Raw genomic sequence first — 27,922 nt, forward strand, 5'->3', positions numbered from 1 at the left:
CCTTCCACTCATTCCTGCCTGATTCCTCACTCCATCATCACTGATTCAGACAAGCTTTTTACCCTGGAACTCCTTTTCCTCATTCACCGGTTGCTTCATTTATTCAATTAACATTTACCAAGCACATCCTATGTGCTATGAATTGCGCTATAGATCATGGATACAAAAATGAATAAGATAGGGGGTGCCTGGCTGGCTAAGTCTGTTAAGTGTCTGCCCTTCAGCTCAGGTCATGATCCCAGGATCATGAGAATGAGCCCTACATCAGGCTCCCGGCTCAGTGGGGAGTCTGCTTCTCCCTCTCCCTCTGCTGCTCCCCCTGCCTGTGCTCTCTGGCTGGCTCGTGCTCTCTTTCTCTCTCTCTCTCTCTCTCTCTCTCTCTCTTAAATAAATAAATAAATAAATAAATAAATAAATAAATAAATAAAATTATTTTTTTTAAAAAAGAGTAAGATAGGATATTTGCTACTGTAGAATAAATATTGTAGCCAGAGAGGCAAATCTATCAACCCATAATGTGGTCCTTGTAGGAGCACAGTGATTGGAAATTTCTACCTGGCTGAGGAAGTCTTCAAAGAGAAATGTAGTTGAAGACATTGAACCAGGGAGAAGTAAAGTAATAACAAGGCGGAGTGGGTAGAAAAAGCCAAGGACCCCTGAGAGAAGCTATCCATATTAAGTCATATCACCTTAGTGTGAATTACAATGAGTAGTTCAATAGGTAATCTCCAGTAAGCAACAGAGTGTCCAGGTTTAGGAAGCAGAGTATCTACGTATCAATAAACATGATGCAAAACAGTGGAACTCCACATTCTTGTATTCAACTTTGGCTAATAATATAGACTAAAGCAAAGGCCACAAATTTCAACAGACCCTGAGAGAGTGAGAAAGCTGTTGTCACAAGTACGTTGAGAATACAAAGACCGACCTTGTTACTTCATCTTACTATAAAGTTATCACGGAAGGTGAAGAACATCTGTAAGTCAAACACCTCAAAGACACTCCTGGATGCAAACACTAACCAGTCTGACAAATTCTTTCTCTGCAGTGTCAAACTGAGTCTAGGCTGATTTGTTTGCAGGAAATTCTGTGCTGTTCTGTTTGTAAATTCTAAAAGCCTTATTAGCATTTATTCTGGAACATAACCCCTAATCTCTAGGCAGTGCTTGCTTTGCATACTTGTTATAGAGAATTGCTTTCCCTTGCTATTTTATTTGTTTAACAAATTGTATTTGTTATAAGATATTTATTGTCGAACATAACAATAGTTTACTCATCTAAATTATAATGTACACATCAGTGCTGTGGTAATTAGATCACTGTCATGACCTCACTGATTTTATTTTGGAAAGCTCATCTGTATATAACTGGCTGGACTTACTTATGCATCAGGAATTATCAAGGAGTGTATCTTGGCTTTCATCATACAGGCTGGTTTGAGAAATAAACTGGGCTCCAATCAGAGTCATTCCTTTGAAAACAATGCAAAGCGAGTTTTGCATCACACAAATACACAAGAAGTTCAGATGAGGAAGGCTACAGGCTAATTTTGCATGCAACTCTGAATGACTTCGGCTTCTTCCTAGCTGAGACCTTCTTTTCATACATTATGCAGCTCTGCCTGAGTCTCCTAACAGGGGCTTGCTCAGGCCTTCGCTGCCTGAGGATTAACCTTAGAGCAGGAAGGTGTTGTTTCTAGAGGTCTGCCCTGTGCCATCTCAAACTGCTCGACTAGAACAGAGAAAGTAGAAGTTCTTTGCATCGCAAAGCACCGTTCTACCCATTGTAGAACATAACAATAGTATGTTGCTGCTGTATTTCTAATGCCTGTAGTGGTGCCTGGTACATGCAAGGTGTGCAATAAATCTTTGTTAAATGGAATGAACCTGAAAAAACAGAGAAAGTAGAAACAGAGAAAGTAGAACAGAGAAAGTAGAAGTTCTTTGCATCGCAAAGCACCGTTCTACCCATTGTAGAACATAACAATAGTATGTTGCTGCTGTATTTCTAATGCCTGTAGTGGTGCCTGGTACATGCAAGGTGTGCAATAAATCTTTGTTAAATGGAATGAACCTGAAAAAATAAACTAATTCCAACCTTCATTTTCTGTGGTATGTATCAAACTGTAGAAAATGTCTTGTTTGTTTTTTTTTAAGATTTTATTTATTTATTCATGAGAGATAGAGAGAGAGGGGGAAAGACACAGGAAGAGGGAGAAGCAGGCTCCATGCAGGGAGCCCAATGTGGGACTCTATCCTGGGTCTCCAGGATCAGGCCCTGGGCCAAAGGCAAACGTTCAACCACTGAGCCACCCAGGCATCCCTTGGTTTCTTTTTATTCCATGACACACACAACCTCAGTCTACCATGTTGAAGAAAGCATTGTATAATGGAATTACCATCTCACTGGGGGAAGTGGAGACTTATATAATCAAAAGAGTACCATAGTTATAACTGGTCATCTCCCTCATTTTACTGAACCCCAGAGAGAAGACATGCAATTGCCTGTGGCTTTCTTTTTCCCCACTGATAGAACTCCTACTGTGAACCAGACATGAGGCCAAATGCTGGGACTGGCACAGGGGACAAAGTCCCACTCTCACAGAGCTTGATGTCCATGAACACAGAGGTTTTCAAGCACTGGTCCCCAAACCAGGCCAGGTATCCTGAAGCCTTATTAAAAGTGGAGAGTATCTATGAATGCCCAAGCTAGCAGGTGATGGTGGTCAAGATTACAGAAACTAATACTATGTCAATGTCTCTCTCTACAAGGCACTTATTAATTACAGAGGGTAAAATCACTTTACAGTTGAGAAACCTGGCAGGGACCACCTTAACCAATAACCAGTGTTGCCATTTGCCAAAATGGAATTAATCGATTGCAGGGACCTCCAGATTTGATGCATAAAGAAAGACACATCATCACTGGGTATGACGGATGGCCCAGAGAGCATAACCCGAATCCAGTCATGAGGAATCAGCAGACACACCCAAACCAAGGGACATGTTGCAAAATCACTGACCTGTACTCTTTAAAAATACTAATGTTGTGAAAAGTAAACAAAGCCTCAGGAACTATTCCAGAGTAAGAGAGGCAAATGAGATATGGCAATGGAATGCAAGGTCTTGGATTTACTTTTTCTATAAAGAATATTGTTGGACTATTGGCAAAATCCGAATAAAGTTTTTAAATTAAACAATAACATTGCATTATGTTAATTTTCTGGTTTTGATTATTATATTGTGTATTATGAGATAAGCCTTAGTGTTTAGGAAACAAATATTTAAGGGTAAGGGACATCATGTCTCATGCCTGTAACTTTCTCTTAAGTGGTTCAGAAAAAAACTTAAACACACATAAGTGTGTGTGTGTGTGTGTGTGTGTGTGTGTGTGTTGAGAGAATGCAAACACTTAGTTCATCTAGGTGAGGTTATTCGGGAATTCTTTATATGATTCTTGCATCTTTTCTGTAACTTTTAAATATTGTCATTTTTAAAATTTAAATAGAGATGCCAGGGCTCTCCCCTGAGAAATTTTGATTCAGTAGACTTGGATGAGTCTAGGTATTCTCCTTTTTAATAATTACCCAGGTAATTCTGATGCAGCTTGCCTTCAGAAAGGGATCCAGGATCAGTGTGCACTGGGATTTGCCTACAATCACATAGCTATTCAGAGGCCAAGCCAAGACCAGACTATCTCTTCCCTTCCTGTCCAGGGTTCCTTCCACCATATTATATACTTTCTTAAAGTAAAATTAGGCACATGTTTAAGATCATTTCAGCCAATAGGCATCAACATACATGCTCTTTCAAGGCTATGTCCTTGAAAATGGCTCCAGCTGTGGGAACAGTGGGCAGTGAGTACATTCCAGAGGTAGAAGATGGCATAAGGAGCTTCTAACTGCCTGGGTCCAACTCACAGGTCCTCACAATTATCTCCTCCAACAGGAGGTCAGAGCTCACCCCTGCAGACAGCTAGGCCTAGCCACTGCAATGAAAAATAGACACTAAATCAGAGGTCATGGTTCCCTCATACATGAGGGTTCCCTCACCATGAAGTCACTGTAGCCTTAAACAACAGTCATTTTCCCAGTAATCTGTGGGTTAAAGTGGCTGTCTACATGTGTGTCCATGTGTGTGTGCACCAGAAATCCTTAGATTCAAAAACAACACTCTGTACTAGGCCTGTGTAAAGAAAGGACAGCCTACCAAGCACCTTCTCTTGGGCCTCAAATTCTCAGGTTCACATTTCACAAGAGAGAAAAGAAAGAAGAAAGGAAGGAAGGAAGGAAGGAAGGAAGGAAGGGAGGGAGGGAGGGAGGGAGGGAGAGGAGGAAGGAGGAAGGAAGGAAGGAAGGAAGGAAGGAAGGAAAGAAAAGAAAGAAGAAAGAAAGAAAGAATTGGAATCTTGTCAACCCCAGGAGGACTCTGGCTCCATCTACATAGAATATGATGCAAAAATCATTAGAACCTTCAATTCTTAGAATGGAAGGTTCTTTCTGAAAGAACCTGGCCCCAAACCTCACCAATTTTTATAAACAAATAGAGCTGTTCTGGGAATTGATAAATTTCTCAGTCACGGGGTTAAGTAGAAGACGAATGTTCTAATGTCAACCCTGCCCAGTATGATCTCAAATGCAACTTTCCAGAAAGAAATATAAACTAGCCATTGACAAACTAATAGGATATTTTCTTCATCCTAAAAAGAAAAAAAAAGAATATGGTTGTTTTTGAATTTGGGTATCCTAACCAGTCCAGGGTGGGTGATTCAAATTCTGTGAAGTCGATTTATGATCAGTGATGACAAGAGAAGAAGACAATGGTTATTTGAAGAAGTAGAAAAACACAAGTGATTTCCCTTGGGAGGAAGGGAACAAGATGACATGATGCAGAGTTGTTATTTCCCCATGATGCCTGCTCATGCACCTTTTAAAGACCAGAGGAGGAAGAAAAGCAGCTTCCTATCACCTAGTCTACAGGAATGGATAGGCGATATGAGGCACCTGCCATTGGCCTGGGAGGTCAAGAAATGCAGGCTGCTGGTCCAGAAGAGAGGCAGTGCAGCCACCAGTATGGTTCCTCTGCCTCATTCCACTTTTCCTCTTATCCAAATAACCTCCAATGCAGGAAAAGAGCAAAGGAACAAGCACATAAACTTGTTTAAATGATTGAGTTATAGGCATACCTGGGTGGCTCAGTCTTTTGGGCTTCTGATTCTCAATTATGACTCAGGTCATTGTCTCAGGTTCGTGGGATCAAGCTCCTGTGTCAGGCTCTGTGCTCAGCACAGAGTCTACCTGAGATTCTTTCTCCCTCTCTATCCCTCCCTCTCTCTCCTCCCTTCTCTTTTACACACACTCTCTCTCTTTCTCAAATAAATAAAAAAATAAAATCTTTAAAAGATAAAAACATTGTTTTAAATGACTGAATTATAACTTTAGTTGAGGAAAACATCAGCTTGTAGTGTGAGCATTACAGAAAGTACAAGGACTAACGTGTTGGCAGGAACCCATGGACAAACACAGCAATTGCCACAGAAGGATGAGTGAAAATACCCCATCCCACTGCACCCAGTGAGGACTGGGGACCCTGCACTGACACCTCACCTGACCCTCAGGGCCCTGTAGACATCAGTGTGAAGATGGCCACTCTAAGACACACACCCTAAAGCCCTGTATGAAATCATTGCTATTATTCTTGTTTTCAAAAGGAAAATTCTCTCTCTCGGGTAGGGATATTTGCCAAATTGCTTAGTTACCAACTGTGTGTTTGCAGTTGTATTTACAAACTCAGTCCTTCCCTTCCTTTCCCTGTTTTAATCACCAGAAACCCTGTTGGTTTACTGCCCAGGCCTGGCTTTGAGATCAGGCTGCCAGAGGCACTCCTGAACAAGAACTGCACCAGGTCTGATCCTCTCTCTCACAGGCCATCGTCTCCTTCTGCGAGCGTGTTAACTTCTCTCCATCTGTGCTCCATCTCCTCACTCCCTCATCTTGCCAACAGACTCGTGCTGAGCACCTACTACTATGTACCAGTCGCTCTGCTATGTACTTGGGGATACCTAGATAAGATGGAGCAAATTCCTGCTCCTGCTTGACTTATCTTAATTTACTTACTCCTTACAATTATCCCAGAAAGGAGATATTAATGTTTCTGTTTCACAGAAGAGCAAATGAAGGCAGAGAGCACTTTAGTAACATGACCAATGTCACACTGCTACCAAGCATTGGGAGGCTAGATTTGATTCAGGAATGCTGATTGCAGAGCTCACACCCCCCACCCACAGTGCTGTAATGAGACCCTCACAGTCCAGTAGTAGAACATGCCTGTGGATCACAGGGGCAGGGCAGTGTGCCAGGTGTCTCATCCTAGAGATGGACTCAGGGAATCACAGGGCACAAGATCCGACTTCACCTGCAATCCTCTGTATGGGAGAAACCATGTTTCCAGTTTGTGTCACTGGCCTTTGAGCCCTAGAATCCTCATGAGGCATCTTAGATACGCCCCAGGGCTCCAGACCAGCTTATGGAATAAAGTGGTGAGTGAATGAAAAAATGACCTCCACTCTAAATGCTGTATAGACCTCAGCATTCATTTGGCCACTGCTTTTGTGGGTTGCTGCAGCAGGGCCACACACCATCTAGAAGAAATGTCTTAAAGGACACAGCTCCAGACATTCCATTGCCCCCAAGGAGATTTCTGGCCCCCTGTTAGATGGCTCATAGGGTCCTAGGAGTCAAAGTCAGAGCAGCATGAGAGTCTGGTAGGGATGCTCAGGGTGGAAAGGCTCTAAAAAAAAAAAGGTGGAGATCAAATAAAATAAAAATAAAGCAAATTTTTGATTAGCTAAAGGTCAACCCCATCTGTAGTCATCTGAGATTCTTCTAATTTTGTTAGCTTGTCTTGTTTTAATCTCATTTAATCATTTATTTTCAGACTGCCTGCCTGGGGCTACACAACTCTAACTAGAGAGTCAGGAATCACAGAATTTCCAAGTTAGAATATTTGAGATCACTCAATACAACTCACCCATTTTACAGATGATGACACGAAGGCCTGAGGATGTTTGGTAAAAAGTTCAAGGTCACTCTTCTACCAGTATAAAGCAGGAATTAAAATACCTCTGCTATCTTGCAGTCTTAACAGATTTCTATTTCCCAAACACTCAGGAATCTATTACCTAATGTCATGGCTAATTTGCTCAGAGACGGATTCTGAAAATTCTACACTTGGTTTAGTAGTTTTAATCAAAATATCCCATTATCTTCTGTCTTCCTAGTAATGTTTTTTTTATTTACTTCTGTGACTCTTTCACCCTTGGATATTTTTTTTACTGCCTTTTATTCTCATTCTATCATAAAAGAATCCGGTGTATTTCTAAATGTGTCTACTGTCTTTGACAGCATCTATTGCCAACCATGCTATGACTGGATGGTCCCACAGTGCCACCTCTGGACTGCAGCATGTGTCAAGACAGCATGTGGCACCAACTTTTATAGTGATTTGAATAAAGAGGCGAGTTGGCAGGAGAATAATTATGATTACATGTTCTTTATTAACCTTTCTTGTTCATTGCTACGAATAATGTTGAAACAAAATCATCTAGGCTAGTAAGTTGCTTGCAAACAAACGCTTGGCATCACCCTTTTGAGGGCTCCTCTCCCAGCATTCATAAATGCACCCAAGTTTCTACCTCAGTGACTTATCATGAATAATACAGCAAAGCAAGTGCAGCCCAACTAAGGAAAGATCAGAAGACATGAAAATGCAAAATCTCCTTTTACCTGGCCCCACTGCTGACAACTCCAAAGGAAGCTGATCTCATCACTGTGGCTCTTTATTAAAAGAGACAGAAAGAACCTCTAGCCAGTGGTCTAGAAAGAGTTCCAGAAACCTTGTGATTGACTTCAAGTGACTGTGTATATTTTTAATAAACATTTCAAAGACGTATGTAACTCCCAAATATTTTTAAATCAACTGTGGAAAAGGATGGGAAACCATGGAAAGATTTTTAAGAACAAGTAGAACCTGATCATGTGTTTCAGACCTCTCTAGTGACAGGGTGGAGAACAGCCCCCAGTGGAGGCTGGCTGGAGGCAGAAGACTGGCAGGAAGGGTAAGAAGGGGCTCCAGGCATGGGAGGGCAAGCGCCTGGCCACACAGAGCCTGTAGGAATGAAGAGCAGGAATGGAATTGCATGAGATTTGGGGGGCTATGTAGAAGAGTTTAGAAACTGACTGGCTATGGGGTGTGGGGGACAGAAAAGAATCTGGCACGATCCCTGGATTTCCAGCCTTGGCAAGGCATAGGACAGGGTCATCAAATGAAGCTGGATTACAGCAGGAGGAGAAACCATTTTGAAGACAAGGTGATGCAGCTTTAGATACTTTGTGCTTCAGTTTCCTGTGGGGAAAGATGCTTTGAGACTGTTTGAAATGCATCCAACGCTTGGAGGGTGATCAGGGACATAGTCAGAAAATACCATTAACATTAATTTAGGTACCGGTTAAAGTGATTATGGTAAGTCAATCGGAGAAGGACAAACATTATATGTTCTCATTCATTTGGGGAATATAAATAATAGTGAAAGGGAATATAAGGGAAAGGAGAAGAAATGTGTGGGAAATATCAGAAAGGGAGACAGAACATAAAGACTCCTAACTCTGGGAAACGAACTAGGGGTGGTGGAAGGGGAGGAGGGCGGGGGGTGGAGGTGAATGGGTGACGGGCACTGAGGGGGGCACTTGACGGGATGAGCACTGGGTGTTATTCTGTATGTTGGTAAATTGAACACCAACAAAAAATAAATTTATTATTAAAAATAATAATAAAGTGATTATGGTAAATAGATCATCTAGGGAGGAAAAGCAGCAGGAGACTAGAGATAAGCGGCAGACAAAAGCCAGTGACACACCAACGTTTGAAGAAGGAGCAGAAGAGGGGGTGACAGAGACAGGAGGAAATGACCCAGGAGGCTTGGGAAGATCACCAGGGTACAAAGGAAGTCTGTCCTGCAAGACAAGGAATGGAAACTATTCATTGGATTTTGCAAGTGGAAAGTCACAGGTTAGCTCAGCTGGAACACTTCCACGCTCTTGATTCAGATGGAAGAAAAATGGTTCTGGCTTTTCCAATGTCTAAAAGGTAATGAAGAAGAAGCAGTGAGTGTCTTGGTCCATTCAGGCGGCTGTAACAAAATACCAACAAAATATCAACAACAGAAATTTCCCCCCTCCCAGCTCTGGAGGCTGCAAGTCCAAGATCAAGCCTGGGGCAGGTCCAGTGTCTGCAGAAAGTCCACTTCCAGACTGTAGGTGGCCCACTTCTCTCGTGACCCCACAGGGCAGAAGCAGGAGGGGACTCTGGGGCCTCTTTTATAAGAATGCTAATCCCAATCCTGAGGCTCTGCCTAAGTACCTCCCACAGGGCCCCCCTCTTAACACCCTCAAAAGGGAGCTTAGGTTTCAACCCATGAATGAGGAGGTGGGGATGGACATGAGCATTCGGACAGCAGCAGGGAGCACACTGGACCAGGCCAAGAAAGGAGAGAGAGGGAGAGTGGTAGCTAGAGATTGTGCCAGGGAGACAGTTTGGGTTCCCTTTCCACAGAGGTGGGAGCGCGTCTACACCTGAGGGATGCGGTGAGAAGCCAGGGAGGATACACACCTGGGCAAGAGGGCGAAGACGGAAGACACAGGCCTCTGAGGAGACAGTGATGTTTGTAGCCTAGGTCCATTTACTTTTTCTTTGTTCTTTTGAATACATTTAACATATACAATTTTATTTAACTTATGTATACACAGTGAAGTAAACACTACAACAACCTAATTAACACATCCAACACCACACATAGTTACCATGTGTGCCCATGTGTGCCCATGTGTGGGTGTGCCCGTGTGTGTGCATGCACTGGGAGAACACTTAGGGTCCACCGTCTCAGCAATCTTCAAGTACACAGAGTGCTACGTAACCTACAGTCACCACACTGCACCTTACATTTCCAGGAGGTGGTCCTGCTGCAGATCTGAAACTCTGTATCCCTTGACAACATCTCCCACTTTGCCCTCACCCCAGTCTGGGTCACCACCACTCTACATTCTGCTTCTCTAAGTTTGGTCTTTTCTGATTCCACATGAAAGTAAGATCCTACAGTTCTTGTCTTTCTATATCTGGCTTATTTCACTTAGCATCATGTCCTCCAGGTCTATCCAGGTTGTCACCAATAGCAAGGTCCCCATCTTTTCTCAGACTGAATATCTCCCACCTCTTTACCCATGCATCTGTCAATGGACATTTGGGTCGTTTCCATATCTTGGCTACTGGGAACACCACTGCAGTGAACATTGGGAGGGTAGGTGTCTCTTCGAGATCCTGATCAATTCCTTTGGATAAGCAGCCCCCAGGCAGGATTACTAGATCGGACAGGGTTCTGTTTTTAATTTTTGAAGAACCTCCATACTATTGCCATAATGGCTGTACCAACTTACATTCCCACCAGCAGTGTGCAAGAGTTCCAATTTTTCCATGTCCTGGTCAACATTTAACTTTTGTTTTTCAAATAATAGCCATCCTGGCAGGAGCGAGACTGTTACTGAGCCCAAGTTTGGTTGCCAGTCGCTCGGAAGGCCAATACTCAGGAGATGAGTTTCTACTGAAAGGAATATGAGCTTTATTTGGGAGGCCAGGCATCTGGAGAGAAAGCGGACTCCTGTCCAAAAGCCAACTCCAAGGTTTCTGCCTGGCCCAGGAATTTTTAAAGGGGCTTAATGGGTTAAGGGAGTGCAGTGGTCTGTGACATTTCTTGACGACCATGTAGACTGATGATGCCAACTACAGAGTTATCTTGGTGCTTGGAGGTTGTGCAAGAAGTCCTAGTTCCTTGGTGCTCAGGGGAGTGGGGAGTTGTGCAAGGAGGTCTAGTTCCTTGGTACGGGAGGTTATGCAAGAGTCCTCTGTTTTTCCTGCAAAGGAGGGCAAGGTCTAGAGATGCACAAAGGGAGGTCAATAGAGTCATTTGTTGTGACCTTAAAAAAGAAAAACATTTTTGCTAACAGATTGCTGGGCTGATCAGAAAGCTGTGACGGCTTCCAATAGACTTGCTGACCTCTGTGGCCTGGGGACATTCTGGTCCTTCATTCCCCAAATCTCAAAGAAAGTAAATTAGTTCTGTTACAGATCAAGGCATTGTCAGCAACCAAGGAGTGTGTTACCTTGAACAGGTTAACCCTTCAGATGGGCTGGAATGCTATTACGACACGATATCTCATTGGGGCTTTGATCTGCATTTCCTGATGATTACTGATGTTGAGCAAATTTCCATGTGCCTGTTGGCCATCATCTGCCTTCTTTGGCAAAATAGGTCAGTTTTCAATGGGAACTGGGGAGTTTTAGTACCATGTAGAGCTTTAGTGTAAAGCCATCTAACTTCTTTAATTGGTGGACAAGGCTGAGGCACAGTAAGGATCTAGGCTGTCCAAAAGGACTAAGATACTCACTATTTCTTCAGTGAGAGGTCTTTTTCCTCCAGGACAGAACTACTGTTCCAGCTCTGGTTCTCATGCTTCTGAAAATAAGCATCTGATTTGCTGATGGCGGGTTCCATGGGGCTGCAGTTGGCTAGTAACCATATACCTCTGTATCCAAAGTTGAGTTATCACTCCCCAGAGAACATGGTCAGTGGTGCCTGCCAGGGGCCAGCCCCACAAATAGCATGGTTTCATTTCTTTGTCATTGACCTGGAAGAAGGATTGAAGGATACACCCATGTAGTTTGGTGTATGCTGTCGAGTGAGGCAGGGGAGCTAACGTCTTGGAAGAGAGATGCAGAATTCAGTCACTTGGATGAGTTAGATGAATGTTTCAAAGGGAAAAAGAAAAAGATAAAGTTCATGGGGAATTATGTTTAAAAAAAATAGCACCATCTTTGCATCAAGGAAAAGGACTCAACAGGTATAGCTCTGCACCAAGAAATGCAACTCTGAAAAATTGATTGCTTTCAAAGGCCAGAGAATCTTGTTTCTTTTTTTTTTTTAATTTTTATTTATTTATGATAGTCAGAGAGAGAGAGAGAGAGAGAGGCAGAGACACAAGCAGAGGGAGAAGCAGGCTCCATGCACCGGGAGCCCGACGTGGGATTCGATCCTGGGTCTCCAGGATCGCGCCCTGGGCCAAAGGCAGGCGCCAACCTGCTGCGCCACCCAGGGATCCCGAGAATCTTGTTTCTATTGCCATCTGTTTTGGTCTCATAATTCCTACAGCATTAGACCTAACTTAGATCTTTGCATTTTTAAAAAACTGAGCTAACAAGAGTCAGGAAAGAGGAAAATAATGAAAGGACATGGAAACTATACCCTACCTAGGAAAGATAAAGAATAGAAGGACAAAAAGGGCTGAAAGCTATTATGACTATCCCACAAATTTTTTAAAAAAATGTCTGATGTAAATACATCAATAAATGAATGTAATGTCTTAAAATACTCTTTTACAGTGTTCAAAGAGCAAGTATTAAGGATACTGACTTGTTCTCCACTTTTGGGGGTTTTGTTTTGTTTTGTTTTTTGTTTTTTTTTCTGTTTTTTTTCCCCTTTAATAACATATTTTTGCAAAGTTGGTTTTGACAGTTGATGTGATTAAAACCAAGTACTGCATCAAAATCAAGGTGGAACAGATACAAAGGGTGGCAGTGTCCAATCCGATGTTGAGGTTGAAGAAGCTGTGCAGAGTCCAACGGGGGCATTTATTTCTCTATACAAGACTGTAGTTAATAATGAAATTAAATATGGCTTCTTTCCATTTATGTGTACTCTTTTTTTCAAATGGTTCCTAAATTGTTAGGGTGCACATACTTATAAGTACTTTGGACCTAACTAGTTAATAAACAGAAGTGTTGTGAATTTCTTCCGGCCTAGGAGTACCATGAAAGCTGTGACTACAACACTAAGCATGCATTAGCTGAGATCATGGGCATTCTCTGCTGGACACCCACCCTGGTTTACCCTCAGGAGTACCCAGGCTGACCCTGCCTCTGATTCTTCTTTTTTTTTTTTTTTTTTTTGGTATATTTTTTTATTGGAGTTCGATTTGCCAACAAATAGCATAACACCCAGTGCTCATCCTGTCAAGTGCCCCCCTCAGTGCCCATCACCCAGTCACCACAACCCCCCGCCTACCTCCCGTTCTACTACCCCTTTCCGTTTCCCAGAGTTAGGAGTCTCTCATGTTCCGTCATCCTCACTGATACTTCCCACTCATTTTCTCTCCTTTCCCCTTTATTCCCTTTCACTATTTTTTATACTTTTGAAAGGAATTGATGAGGCCAGCAGCCAGGTGGAGCTCAAATGATCTACAAAGCAGAGTCTGCTGCCTGCAAAGTATTATCAAAATCTAAAACAAACTATGAGATGTTGTAGAACCTCCCTTCCTGAAAGCTGTTAAAAATAAAGGCACTTGTTTTACTGCTGGTGTAAATTCACATCTGGAGAGCAATTTGGAAATATGTTTCCAAAGGCTTAAAAATATTCATATTCTTGACCCAAGCATTCCATTTGCAGGACTTTATGCAAAGCCCCAATTCTGATTTCCACTCCTTTGTTAACACTCTGTGACATTGGATATCTCTGAGCCTAATGGATCTTTCAGATCCATTAAATGGGCAAATAGTACCAAATCACAAATTGTATTCAGAAATAATCAAAATAATATAGGTCCTATGTTTAGCATAATAACTAAAATATAGTCTTAATAGACAATAGTTGTTTGCAAGTCTAATCTTGAAGGTGTCTGGTATATTACATACATACCATAATAACTATTTGACTGCTAAAGTAAAAGATTCAAAAAGTGAAAAGCTCACGATATATTTGTCTGCGCTTTCTGATACAATCCCAGCATATCTTGGGATACATAAATTTGTAAATCTATCTGAAAGCCATACAACAAAATTTCTTCATAGGTTGCTTATGGGTGGTACTAAGTAACAAGCGAAATTTTCCCCTTTATGTTTTTCTGTATTTTCTCATTTATCTACAATTAACACATGTTACTTTTTAAAAGATGTATTTATTTATATTAGAGAGAGAGTGCATGGCGGGGAGGGGAAGGGCAGAGGGAGAAAGTGAGGGAAACAGCTCCCTGCTGAGCTCAGAGCCTGACTTGGAGCTCATGGGACTCAATCCTAGAACCCCAAGATCATAACCTGAGCAGAAACCAAGAGTTGGATGCTTAACCAACTGAGCCACCCACGTGCCCTCACATATTATTTTTCTAACAAAACTTAAAAAGGAAATGTTCTATTTAAAATTTTTATTTAGAAGGGTGCCTGAATGGCTCAGCTGGGTAAGTATCTGACTTTGGCTTGGATCATGATCTTGGGGTCCTAGGATTGAGCCCCATGCTGGTCTCTTTGCTTACCAAGGAGTCTGCCCTCCTCCTCCTCCTTGTGCATTCTCTCTCTCTGTCAAGTAAATAAATAAAATCTTTTTAAAAAATAATAAAATAAAATTTTTGTTTAGAGAATCAGCTGGCCTTTGTGGTACTATTAAGCTACATAATTCTGTTTAAAAATTCCCTAAACAGTATTCAAAATAATCTCTAGGAAGAGGTTCAAGTTACCTTCGGAAATAATTTCTGGAAGAGTGTGCAAGTTTATAAAGCTTGCAAATGAGCTCTATCAGATGCTAGCAACTGATGACAATGGTTTACACATGTGCCACCAGCTGCACTTCCCAGAAACTTAACTTTTGGAGGGCAAAGGAGGTTATAGATGCCTGTAAAATTCTCATGAAAGTTCTGGACTGTCTTTCCAAGAAAATGCACATTTCCTATCTACAGTTGGAATGTGGGGTCCTACTTCAGAGGACTCAAGGACTCCCTGCCACTCAGCCCACCAGTAGCTATTAGAGAAACACCAATGTGATATGCTCCCTTCAACCTAAGAATAAAGTGGAAAACCACTTCTTTCCTATTTCCGAGAGTAAGACAGGAGCTTAGCATAAAGAAGGAGCTAATGACCAGCTCATTTCTTCCTTTTCATTTGCCCCCAAAGAACATAGGAGAGACAGAGATGAGAAAAATGGGCTGGACCTTATAGGTGACCTGTGGTGTTAAAGATGCTAATTAAGATTAGTTTGAATAATCTAGGCATAGGGAATAAATCTCCTATAGTTAAGTTGGAGGGCAGGAGTCCCTGGTACTTGTAGGTCCCAGTAGATCAATAGACTATAAATATAGGTATAGTATACATGAGATAGACTCTAGATCTATAGACTAAGACCAACAGAATTTTGCTCTGACACCAAATGTTAGACCAGTTTTGGATTTGGTTGTTCTAGATAATTATTGTTTTTTTCATGAGAGTCTCATAAAAGCTAATAGAGTTAGGGGTTTATCTCTTTTAAAAGCTTACTCCACAAGATTATCTACTCTACTCTTTAATGCTTGGGTTCATTAAATATAGTTTTCATTTTATGTGTGGTTTGGGAAATTCACAGGTATGTGAATTTGGAACAGGCATGTATCTTGCAGCTCAGAATGCAAGAAGGGGGCCCAGAGGGCTGCTGCCCACCCTCATGGCAAAGTTCCAACACTGTAGAGGGAAACCACCTGCTGTAGGGACACAGGCGACAGACATCTGGAAACCACAAATTCAGAGCTAAGGGCTGGCCATGTCCCACACTGATTTAGACACTCGTCTTTAGGAGGCTTTACTATAAAGCTTGCATGTTTGCGACTATGTTGGTGTACCCCTCTCTGCTCTATCAGAGGATAGCTGGGTGCTATGTTTGTGCTTCCAGCCTTGAGGGAGCTGGGGGGCAGCCAACAGGGGAGTCCTCTGAATATTTCTGGGGAAGAGAGAGAGGAGAATCACTTCTGGAAAACACACAAAAATTACCACGCACAGCTTCGTTACCAAAGAAACAGTGAAAACAAGATCAAGGCCAGAAGAAAGAAAGACAGGGAGTCAGTGACCTGCTATATCAGCTCTAAATCTTCCCCAAGGCACCTGCCTCATCAGCACTATGACCTGAAGTCATGACCTCCCTGACACATTCTCACCCATGGCAATGCAGGACCGGCCTCCCATGGGTCGAGGGAGTTGATTGAAGGTCACTGGAGGTTGCCTAGAGTGGTATGACTGACTGAGGCATGGTCGGGACTATGACCCCAAGTGGGCCAGAGGTTTCAGGGATATTCAGAGGAAGCACAGAGCCTGAGGGCACAGGTGGGCTAAGCCATGGACATACAGAGCACCCATCAGTTCTTCTCAGGATCAGAACTCACGTAGCATAGGGCTGCACACAGGCTGGTGAGGACCATGCGTCGTCAGAAAATAATTCTTTTTATATGTTTATCATAAGAGCTATAATAATAGCTGCAGCATATTACCTTCAGAGGGCACTTGACAGATTGTATGGGTGATTATAAATCAATGCAGGACTCAAGATGAAAATGGCTGGGCAGACAGTCTAGTCTGCCAGACAAAGAGGAATAAATCATCAAACAAGGATGATCTGGAACTGGAATTAAATGTGCAAAGAGTCTCCAAGACTCCAATAAAAGTAAAACTCCTCATAACAAAGTCTGAAAGATGGGAATGGAAGCCTGGAGGCTCCTGGAAGGCATCACCCAACGCTCTTACAACACTAACAGTTTGTGTGTATTGGGTGCTTACTCTGTGCCCCTGACATTGATAATCTTTTTTTTTTTTTTTTTTTTTTAGGGTACGGGTTAGGGTTAGGGTACTGTTTAGGTTTAGGGTTAGGGTACTGGTTTGGGTTGCGATTAGGGTTAGGGTATGGGTTAGGTTTAGGTTTAGGGTTAGGGTTAGGTTTATGATATGGGTTAGTTTTAGGGTTAAGGTAAGGATTAGGGTTAGGGTAGGGTTAGGGTTAGAGTTAATGTTAGGGTTAGGGTTAGGGTTAAGGTTAGGATTAGGTTTAGGGTAGGGTTAGGAATAGAGTTAGGATTAGGGTTAGGGTTAGGGTTAGAGTTAGGTTTAGGTTTAGTGTACTGGTTAGCATTAGAGTTAGGGTTAGGTTTAGGGTTAGGGTTAGGATACGGCTTATTTTAGGGTTAGGGTTAGGGTACTGGTTTGGTTTAGAGTTAGGGTTAGGGTATGGGTTAGGTTTAGGGTTAGGGTTAGGGTTAGGTTTAGGGTATGGGTTAGGGTACGGGTTAGGGTTAGGGTTAGGGTACTGGTGTCAGTTATAGTTAGGGTAAGGGTACGGGTTAGGTTTAGGGTTAGGTTACGGGTTAGGGTTACGGTACTTAAGGGTTAGGGTTAGGGTAGGGGTTAGGGTTAGGGTTAAGCTTAGGGTACGGGTTAGGGTTAAGGTTAGGGTTAGGGTTACGGTTAGGGTTAAGGTACGGGTTAGTGTTATGTTTAGGGTACGATTAGGGTTCGGGTTAGGGTCACTGTTAGGGTTATGTCTAGGGTACGGGTTAGCGATAGGGTTAGGGTTAGGGTTAGGGATAGGTTTAGGGTACTGGGTGGGTTTAGGGTTAGGGTTAGAGTACGGGTTAGGGTTAGGGTTAGGGTTAGGGTTAGGGTTAGGGTTAGGGTTAGGGAACGGGTTAGGGTTAGGGAACGGGTTAGGGGATGGTTTTGGGTTAGGGTTAGGGCTAGGTTACTGGTTAGGTTTAGGGTTAGGTTTACGGTAAGGGTGACGGTTAGGGTTACGGTTAAGGCTAGGGTTAGGGTTAGGGTACGAGTACGGGTTAGGGTTAGGGTTACATTATGGTTTAGGGTTAGGGTTAGGGTACTGGTTTGGGTTAGGATGACTGTTAGGGTACAGGTTAGGTTTATAGTTAGTGTTAGGATTAGGTTTATGGTATGGGTTAGTGTTAGGGTTAAGGTTAGGATTAGGGTTAGGGTTAGGGTTAGGGTTAGGGTTAGGGGATGGTTTTGGGTTAGGGTTAGGGTTAGGGTACTGGTTAGTTTTAGGGTTAGGTTTACGGTAAGGGTGACGGGTAGGGTTAGGGTTAGGGTTAGGGTTAGGGTTAGGGTACGGGTACGGGTTAGGGTTAGGGTTACATTACGGTTTAGGGTTAGGGTTAGGGTACTGGTTTGGGTTAGGATGACTGTTAGGGTACAGGTTAGGTTTATAGTTAGTGTTAGGATTAGGTTTATGGTATGGGTTAGTGTTAGGGTTAAGGTTAGGATTAGGGTTAGGGTAGTGTTAGAGTTAGAGTTGGGGCTAGGGTTAGGGGTAGAGTTAGGGTGTGGGCACGGGTAAGTGTTAGGGTTAGAGTTAGGGTTAGGGTACGGTTAGGATACGGATTATGGTTAGGTTTAGGGTTAGGGTACGGTTTAGGGTATGGGTTAGGTTTAGGTTGAGGGACGGTGACATTGATAATCTAATGCTCCCCACAATAAGCAAGTTCTCTTGGGATTCCCATTTTATAGATAAGGAAGCTGATCCTCAGGGAGTAGTATGTGGTGATTTCCCTAATAAGAAGTTAAACCGAAGTTTGAACCCAAGTAACTTGACTCTAGGGCTTGATGCTTTTTCCCCCCAGCTTTTTTTTTTTTTTTTTTTTTTTTATTTATGATAGGAACACAGTGAGAGAGAGGCAGAGACACAGGCAGAGGGAGAAGCAGGCTCCATGCACCGGGAGCCTGACGTGGGATTCGATCCCAGATCTCCAGGATCGCGCCCTGGGCCAAAGGCAGGCGCCAAACCGCTGCGCCACCCAGGGATCCCTCCCCCCAGCTTTACTGAGCAAATCACTTCTATATATTTAAGGTATGCAACTTGATTTAATATAAATACATTTTGTGCAATATTTACCACAATCAAGTTAACACACACATCATCTCACATAGTTACCATTTTATGTGTGCAAGAATACTTAAAACCCACTCTTTTGGGCAGCCCTGGTGGCTCAGCGGTTTAGCGCCACCTTCAACCTAGGGAGTGATCCTGGAGATCCTGGATCGAGTCCCACATCGGGCTCCCTGCATGGAGCCTGCTTCTCCCTCTGCCTGTGTCTCTGCCTCTCTCTGTCTCTGTCTCTGTCTCTGTGTCTCTCACGAATAAATAAATAAAATCTTAAAAAAAAAAAAGAAAAAAGTAAACATCATTAAAAAAAAAAACCCACTCTCTTAACTATCGAGTGAATAGTACAGTATTACTAACTGTAGTCACCATGCTGTCTCTTAGAACCCCAGAATTCATATATCTTGTACCTAAAAGTTTGATGGGTTTTTTTTTTAAGTTCGATGTTTTTAAAAACTCTGTGTCCTCTCTCAAAGATCCTTCCCACTACCTCCTCTCCATTTCAATCACTTGAAAAGTGAGCCTGGGGACTGTTGGCCCTGAAGAAGCGATTTTTGGTGTCAATGGTGAAATCTGGCACATGTCCCACCCTCTCCTCCGGCTCTCTCTGAATCCTGACACTTGGTTCATCAACCTTTAGGAAGCCCCTCCACTTTTGCTTGAAGAAAAGGTAAGACACACATTATGATAGGTAGAAAAGAAGGGATTAGATAAACCAAGTCCATGTTTGGTTTTTAAAAAGAAGAGCAGCCTGAATGGTGCATTATGGAGATAAAATGATACTGAATGCATGGAAACCAAATGGCCTTAAACTTGACTATAGCCCAGCACTTTCTAACGGTACAATATTGACTATGCCAGTGGTTTTCTCTGTCATAAGGACTAGCCAATAAGTTAAAGAAAGACCTCTGGGCAATTCGCTTCAGCTACCTGAACAATAGTAACTGAACAATCACCTCACCATTTTGTGGTTCTGTTCCTGATCTTTTCTGAAAGAGATCAGAACCAACCACTTATTAGCCTGATCAGTGGTTCATACTCATCATACACCCTATGGCCAAGTCTGTCGGAATTTTGCTTCCCTCTGAAGATAGTTTGTTCTAATTGGCCCACTCCAAAGAATTCAGGCTGCCACACAGAGGAGGCTGCAAGAGCCATGGTAAACTTCTCTGATGAACGGGAATGGATGACAACAATTAAAATAACAAAGTCCTCTTGTGATTAGCTCAAAAAGAAGGAAGTGAGGCAAAACCTCTCAGGGCAGACATAGAGAAAATAGGGCTGCAGAAGAGGCAAAGAAACGAAACTTCACAGAGACATTGATCTGTGGTACCAGGCCTGCACATATTTGTTGTAACTGCCTCAGGGAGACACAGAAAAGATGTTTGAAGAAAGCATTGGTGGGTCATGTTTGTATAGTATTTATTGCTGATCCAGCCAAGTATCAGCAGAGACAAAATCCAAAATACCTGCCATGGCTTCAGTACTGACCCTGGCTTATGGGCAGCAGATGAGACCCATCATCTCCAGAAAAAAAATGCCATCCATTCATGGACCAAACATCACATCCAGCTCAATAGGAGTCACCCTACCTGGGGTTCTGGGAGCTCGAATGAGGGTGGTGGTTACACATCTCACTCCATACAACTTCTACTGTGCCACACGCTCATTCTCTGCAGAGCATTCCCTCAAAATGTGCAGTCTCCCACAGGCTACAGGCCCGTCATCTTTTAAACAAGTATGAAGCTGTTTAAAGAGCCCTGTGCTGGGAGCCATCATCTCTAATCTTATCATAGCCCCTGGACTTTCATTCAGTACTTTGCTATCATGAGCCAAAGACCCAATTGGAAATGTAGGTTTCCCAACCAATATATCTAAAACAGAATACTCTTCTCTCAAAAAGACAGAACTTCCTATTTATTATGGAACTGCTTTCATGTTTTAAATAGGTCCATATTACTTGGCATGCACTTAGAATTTTGTGTTCCTCTAAAAATGCAACTTTCCAATAAATAAATAAATAAATAAATAAGAAACTTTCCATGGTATATCCGGTGCAGGAATAAATCTTCTCTACAGGGAAATTCAGCAATGAAATATTCAGCATACTCAACATTCAGATGTGCCAGGTGCGTAAGGCTTGTTGTGCAAATTGCCTAGTGCATCCATTTCTCTCTTTACAAAATAAATTTGTTATCACCTTACCAGCCTCATTGCTATTCCTTTTTTTTTTAATATTTGTTTGTTTATTTATTTGAGAGAGAAAAGAGAGAGAGAGAGAGAGCACATGCAGAGAGAGGGGTAGATGAGAGAATTCCAAGCAGATGCCTTGCTGAGTGCAGGGCCTGACATGGGTCTTAATCTCACAACCCCAAGATCATGACCTGAGCTGAAATCAAGAGTCAGATGTTCAATTGACTGAGCCACCCAGGCACCCCCTCGTTGTTATTTCTATTCTTAGACAGAAAAGGCTGATGCTGCTTTGTAGAAAGTAAATTGTGATGAACATCCCAGAAATAAGTAGTAAAAAAGATATTGCCATGGCTGATGCAGCCATACCTTGCTTGTCTTAACATCAGAATCGTGGACACTCTCAAGGAAAATGACAAAGCATGGCCCATGAACATGTCTTTGGACTCCAGCCCCCATAAAAGGATACAGCCTACAGCTGCCACATTTTAAAAGTGGCGAATTTCACATATTGATTTGCTTGAGGAAATCCCATGGATGGGATCAAAGAAATATAACTAGATGGGGCAGCATCAGCATCCTGCCATATGGTTATCAGGTAAACACCATGGACACAGATGTGGGACACTATGGCTGTCACATAATTCCTTCTCAGTGCCTGCCACTGGCTGCCTGTGTCTGGCTGTATTTCAATTAACTCTCATTTCTTTATTGGCCCTTAAAGCACCTACTTACCCCATCTCCTTTGCAAATCTCTTCTACACTGCTTTTGACTTGCTCTTGCCATTCAGAGTATGGAAATACGATCCTTCCTGCGAACAGGAAGTCAGACAATGTCTCCCCCAGACTCCTCCCACACTTTCCTTGGGACCCTCTTCACATATGCCCTGTGCCAATGGATTGATGGCATGGAAATGGTCAGACTCACAGCAGAAAACTCTGTCTCTGAAATATATCATAAAAAGCAGTCGTTAGGCTTGATTCCAAATCAACTTTTTATAGAAAATAGTGAGAGTTATTCTCTTCTTCTTTAAAAGAGTATGAACAATAACCAAACCCTAGCCAAGGCCTTGAACATAGAGCTAAGAAATCTTTGTGTGCACAGCATATGCCAGTTTGAGGTCAAGCACAGTTTAGCAGCTCTGTCAGGCATGGTCAAGTTGTGATTTGACCAGTAGGTTCCCACTCACACTCACATGAGGTTGGGGAAGTCCTTCACAGGGTTTGGGGGCTCGCGACCCTCAGAAACATACTTGGGTTACCGGGAATCACGAGTCAAGTATTTTTGTCTAAAACACTTTTGACCCACTTATAAACTGCAACAAAGCCCCTAATTTCTTTTTCAAAAACAAAAAGTAAGGAAGCCTGGTGGCTCAGTCAGTTAGGCATTTACTTTCCGCTCAGGTCATGATCTTGGGGCCCTGGAATCAAGCCTCTGCGCTGGGTTCCCTGCTCAGTGGGGAGTCTGCTTCTCCCTCTCCCTCTGCCTGCCACTCTCCCTGCTCCTTCTCTCTCTTGCTCACTGTCTCTCTCTCTCAAATAAATAAACAAAATCTTTAAAAACAAAAACACACCCAAAAAAACCCACAAAAAATAAAAACTCTATGTTGTATGATTTTTCACACTTATCAAACCCCTCAGGCACCAGCCAACCAACTTTTGAGTCAACCTGGTGCCTCCAGATTACTCATGCCAACATTTGATTATCCATGTAAAAAATATTTTTAGAAAAAAAAAATATTTTTAGAATACCATGTAGTTGTTAGGGTGCCTGAAAACGCATCACAGCCCTGACTCCTTCCCCATATTCCAGAAATAAGAAAACTCTAACCAATTAGACAAACTTTACTCCTAAACAGAGTGTCTGTCTCGAGGCCTGGCATCCTTCAAAGCCTCCTAAGAAATCCCTGTCATCTCTCTCTAAGAGCAGGGCCTATGGATCCGTAACTTATATGTTCTTCCCATCCTCCTAAAGTCTCCACTCAGGGTCAATGTGTGCAAGGACAGGTGAGCTCGGGTGGAGCTGGGTGGCTCTCATCTCCACTTCTAGTGTCTCCCTCTTCCTCCTCTCTCTCCCCGTTTTCCCCTTCTCAGAGAACTTCCCAGCCTAGCTCTTCACCTCTGTACATTTGGAACCTCCTTAAATCTGGTTGTGTGAGCTACACTGTGTCAAAGAAATAGGAAGATCTCACTCTCATTGAGCATTTAGTATCTGTACATAGTACCTTTTTTTCCCCCATAGTACATTTTCTTGTAACCCACAGCTAATCAGAGTGGTGTGTACCAGTATTCTCATTTTATAGCTGAGAAAACTGAGACTTTGAATGGATGTGAAACTCTTCTAAGATCATAGTCTACACTACCGTTGGCATCTGAATCCAGGCTTGTATGATCTCAAAGCCAGCCCATCCTTCCACTACAGCCCAGAATAGTGCATCTCTAATAAATACATTAGAAATTGTCAATATTTAATAGCTACCCAGAAATACAATTCAATTTCTTTTTCTCTGGATCTATGGAATTAAGGCAGTAAGGGAAGTATTTGGTTTAAGTTGGAAAGAATAGAGAGTTGGTTTGGGGGGAGTTTTTTTTTTTTTACCCAAGGCTCCTTAAGAGGGTAGCATGCCAATTTTCAGGACCAACCTAAGAAAGAAACATTTAAATCCTAATTTCATCTTAAAAGAATTAAGTGTTTCATTGAGGTCAAAAATAGAGCTTAACACATGGAGTCCAAAGTTTAGCTGTGCTGAATTTTAGGCAGGAATAATACATCTAAGAAGTTAAGTAATAGTATGAATAATGGAAGGAAACATTTTGTAAGTTTAAAATATAAAGTAAAATTTGGCAACTTAATAAAGTCCCCACTTAATACTTATTATGCCAGCAGGGCCTTAGCTACATCTGCTTCCATGCATACTTCAGTCTCTAGAATTGCCAACGTTCTCTAATACCAACACGTAAGGGAAAGGAAAGGAAACTTGCTTTCTCATATTGCCTTCTTTGTTTGAAGGAAATGAAAGGAGGGTTAACCTAGGTGAACATCTCAAAGATTCTTATTACATATGTGGAAAATGGAGCAAAATTGTCAAAAAGTTGATTTATGTAAAACTGGGCGGTCCACAGGCAGGAGTAACTGTAGATTTATTCTTAGTAGTTAAAGTCATTGCTTATCTTTTTTAAGCACATTTTTCATCTTTGGCTTTCAGCACGGGTGCCAAGTTCCAGGAGAGGAGACTTGAAGATCCGTTAGTGAGCGCAAAGGGCTTCTGTGTTGTCTGAGAGTGGTAGTCTCCCAGCCTCCGCCCCGTAACCCCCAAGGCCTTCAACAGACACAGAAAATACATAAATTCCATTTCCGTATGTGGCTTGGAATGCTTACTGTCCTCACGCTACTGTGTCTGCCCTAAGTGTCTGCGCACTGGGAAAGTGATCGCTTACAGCCTCCTTAGGAGGCAAGGGGACTCTCCGCATTTTCTCTCCTCCTGTTCCCATTATCACCTCCATTTCCCTACCATCTGAGAAGCTGTAGGACTGCGGGAAGTCCATAAGTGAGCCTGTCCCTGGTAAACTGGGGAAAATTCAGGTCACCCTAATTCGAGGCATGGAGATGGGATCCAGATGGGGCAGCACCCAGTGCTCATCCTTTCTTCTCACCAGCCGGCACTACAGCTCACTGGCATGGCCAGGAGGAAGGAATGAAGGGGAGGGCTGTCTTCATTTCAAGTGGGCAGACGGTGCTGCCGTGAGTCCTGAGGCTCCAATAGCTCTTAACTCGGCTCAGGCTGCCTGCCAGACTCCAAAACTCTCAACCATTAACTACACCAGGGTACTTGCTCCCCACATTCTTCCTCAACAAGTAAATAAAGATCACTTTCATCATGAAGTATTTCAAACCTACAGAAAAGTAGAAAGAATACTGTAACAAGCACCCATGCACCCATCACCCAGGTTTTTTAAGTGTTGAGAACATGAAACAACATCTGGGCTGGTGGACATTCCAGATCAGCTTTGCAAGTCAACCCTGCCCCTGGTTTGCTTTGGTGTCTGTGTTGTGACGTTCAGGGTTTGTATCATTTGTATCAGCTAAGATGTGTAAATAGGACATGCAATCCTTGGAGCCGATTTAAGGTGCTGTGTGACAATGGTACGCTCTGCTCAAACAGGGCTCACTCTGGCTTTTCACACCCAGAATATACATGGTCTGTCAGGGGCTGCAGGCTCTCAAGAAGGGCCTCCCATGCAGCACATGGATCATAGTGCTTTCTAAGTCCAATAGTTGCAATTATCCTAATTCAGAGCTGAAAGAAATCCCAAGGCCCATCCAATTCAACTCGCTCATTTATACAGATGCAAAAATTGAGTCTCAAAGGGGTTCCGTAGTGCACATAGGTCATGCAAACACTTGATAGGGTTTGGGCTGGAGCCCTGTTCTCTCAGATCCCATCAGCTCACCATACTGCTTTCCTAAAAAATACAGCACAGCCCGTGTGGCCTTTCTCGAGCCATTGGCCAGGCGAACCCAGGGACCAATGGTGGTGGTTGATGCCTCGCCTCCCTTTACAGTGTTTACCTCCTTCTGAATGGGTTCTGAGGACCCCAGCTCCCTCCTAATTGCCCAGAACACCCTCTGTGACTTTTCCCCTGGCTTGCCTTTTTTTTTTAACAGTGGTATATATTTAATAATTTTCAGAATATAAGCTGCATAGCTTTTTAGAATAAAAAATGATATAACCTCAGGTACATGCTTTAGGACACTTGGTTAAACAACAAGCAATCTGTGTCTTTGATGACCACCTCAAAAATGTGGCAAACTTCACAGTGTAACTTGAAAACAGATGTGGAGATAGACAATCATACATCATGGCATATTGTCTACAAAAAAACATTCTGACAACTTTAAATAGAACATCACACTGGGCCCCATCCCCACTACCCTTATCTGTGCCTGGCTCATCTGAGCAAGGAGCTCTCACTAAGGATATTGCTCGATTTGGTTAATGGCTCCTTGTGGCCCTTAGATCCCATCACATTAATAAAACTCCTAACACTTGATACAAATCTCTTCCTACTGCCATTGGACCAGGATTCCTTGGTTGGGCCTTCTCTATTGTTCTTCTCTCCACTATCAAATAGCATAAGGGCAATGTCCAAACTGTACAAACATAAAGGTAATATAAGAGAATAGAAAAGGCAAAGACCTGGATCACCCACTAGCAGAAGAATTTAACACTGAAAAATAAAGAATGGGCTATAATTATCTTCCTTCTCTATTTCCAAGTGACTTACTCTCCCAAACCTTCAGTCAAGGCAGTGAAATGGAACTCTGAGATACCAAGAAGGCTTTCACTCAAACATCTTTACATCAGGGGGAAAAAGGCATCCAGACTTCTAGTTACCTGTGGTCCTGAGGCTCGATATGAATCCAAATCACACTTCCCGGATGCCTCCCTGATAGTCCCCAGGCCCCGCCCGCTTTCACAGCACAATCCCACCTCAGAATGGGGTCACTGCCAGGCATCCCCAGAGCATGGAAGATGTGACCAAGCTAGAGTCTCCATCCAGGAGGAGCTCTGCATGTGACACTCAGAGCTCCCCTATCGGCCTGCCCCTGGGGAGCTCCAGAGCCCAGAATCTCCTGCAGTTTCTGAATCTGGCTTTAGTCTACTGGTTTCAGATGGATTCATATATTAGAGCCGCTGAATGCAGAAATCTCTTTTATCTTCAAAGTCCTAAGATTCTATGATTCCAAGGGTCACTTTTCTGCAGAGCTGGGGTTTCCCTGAGTTGGGGCCCTAGAGAATTCCTCACTGGCCCAAGGAAGCCCTCCTTGCTCCACCTCACCTTAGTTCTCAAGTCCTGGCCATTGGATGTGGGAAAAGAAAAAATCTTCCAGCTCAGTGAGAGGACCCCCATGACAGCTCTCTGCCACTGCACTAGGATAGATTTGGGACCAGGCTGGCCTCTACCCCTCTCTGGATGCCAGGGAACAGAAGCATAGCTCCTGAATCACTCACTCAGCCCTCCTCAGAGAGGCCAGTTCAGAGTTAATGCTGCCTCCAGAAACGTCTACGCTTGTGAGCCCACCAAGTCACTCACTATACCCCTTCAAAACTCCATTTCCACCTCTGAAATATAAAGAGTTTTACTTATCCCGTAGGGATGTTTGCAAAGAGAAAATGAGAAAACATACGTCATCTCCTAGCACAGTGCCTGGGACATAGTAAGCAAACAGTACACGCTGTTCTTCATCAACAGGCCTCCCAGAATCCAGGGACTAGGATAATATTGGGAATCATATGGCCCAAGGCCCCCTCTACTACAGGAGAAAACAGAGACCCAGGAACATGAACTATTCTCCCAGACTCATGCCCCTGGTCAACACAGATCAGAATTCAGATCCCCAGCCCACATCCAGTGTGCCCTCAGCCTGCAGGTAGCTTTCTAACTCTACTAGTCCCTTTCCTTGATGGCCGCAAAGCCATCTTGAACTTTTTACTTGTTTGTTTTTATTTCATTAAACAAAACCAAGCACCCTCTGGAGCGTCCATTCCCTTTCCAGACCAGGCCATCTGCCTTGAGTTGCTTTTCACACAGTATTTCCATAGACTTGGCATAAAGCTGCCTTTCCATTCCTTCCTCTCTTTTTCCAGCTCTTTGGATACTCAACAGAGCCTCATCTAAAACTTCCTTTAGAAATCCAAATGCTCATAATGACTCATGTCAAAGCGTTTTCCCTTCACCTTCTCATGAGTCAAAGCCTCCCTGCTAACAATTCATGTGTCCCCCAGAGGGGAAAGGTGTGGGCCTGGCTCCTGGAAGTCACCTCAAGTCTAGAAGCTACAGGGAAATGGCCTGTGGCCACAGTTACAGGGAAACAACTCACACAAGGAACATCTTACAGTTGAGCTGAAGAAATGTGGTCTCTGCTCTGGAAATGAATTTGATAAATGGGTTTTCT

The sequence above is a fragment of the Vulpes lagopus genome, chromosome 2 (assembly GCF_018345385.1).
Source record: "Vulpes lagopus strain Blue_001 chromosome 2, ASM1834538v1, whole genome shotgun sequence".
Lineage (NCBI taxonomy): Eukaryota > Metazoa > Chordata > Mammalia > Carnivora > Canidae > Vulpes > Vulpes lagopus.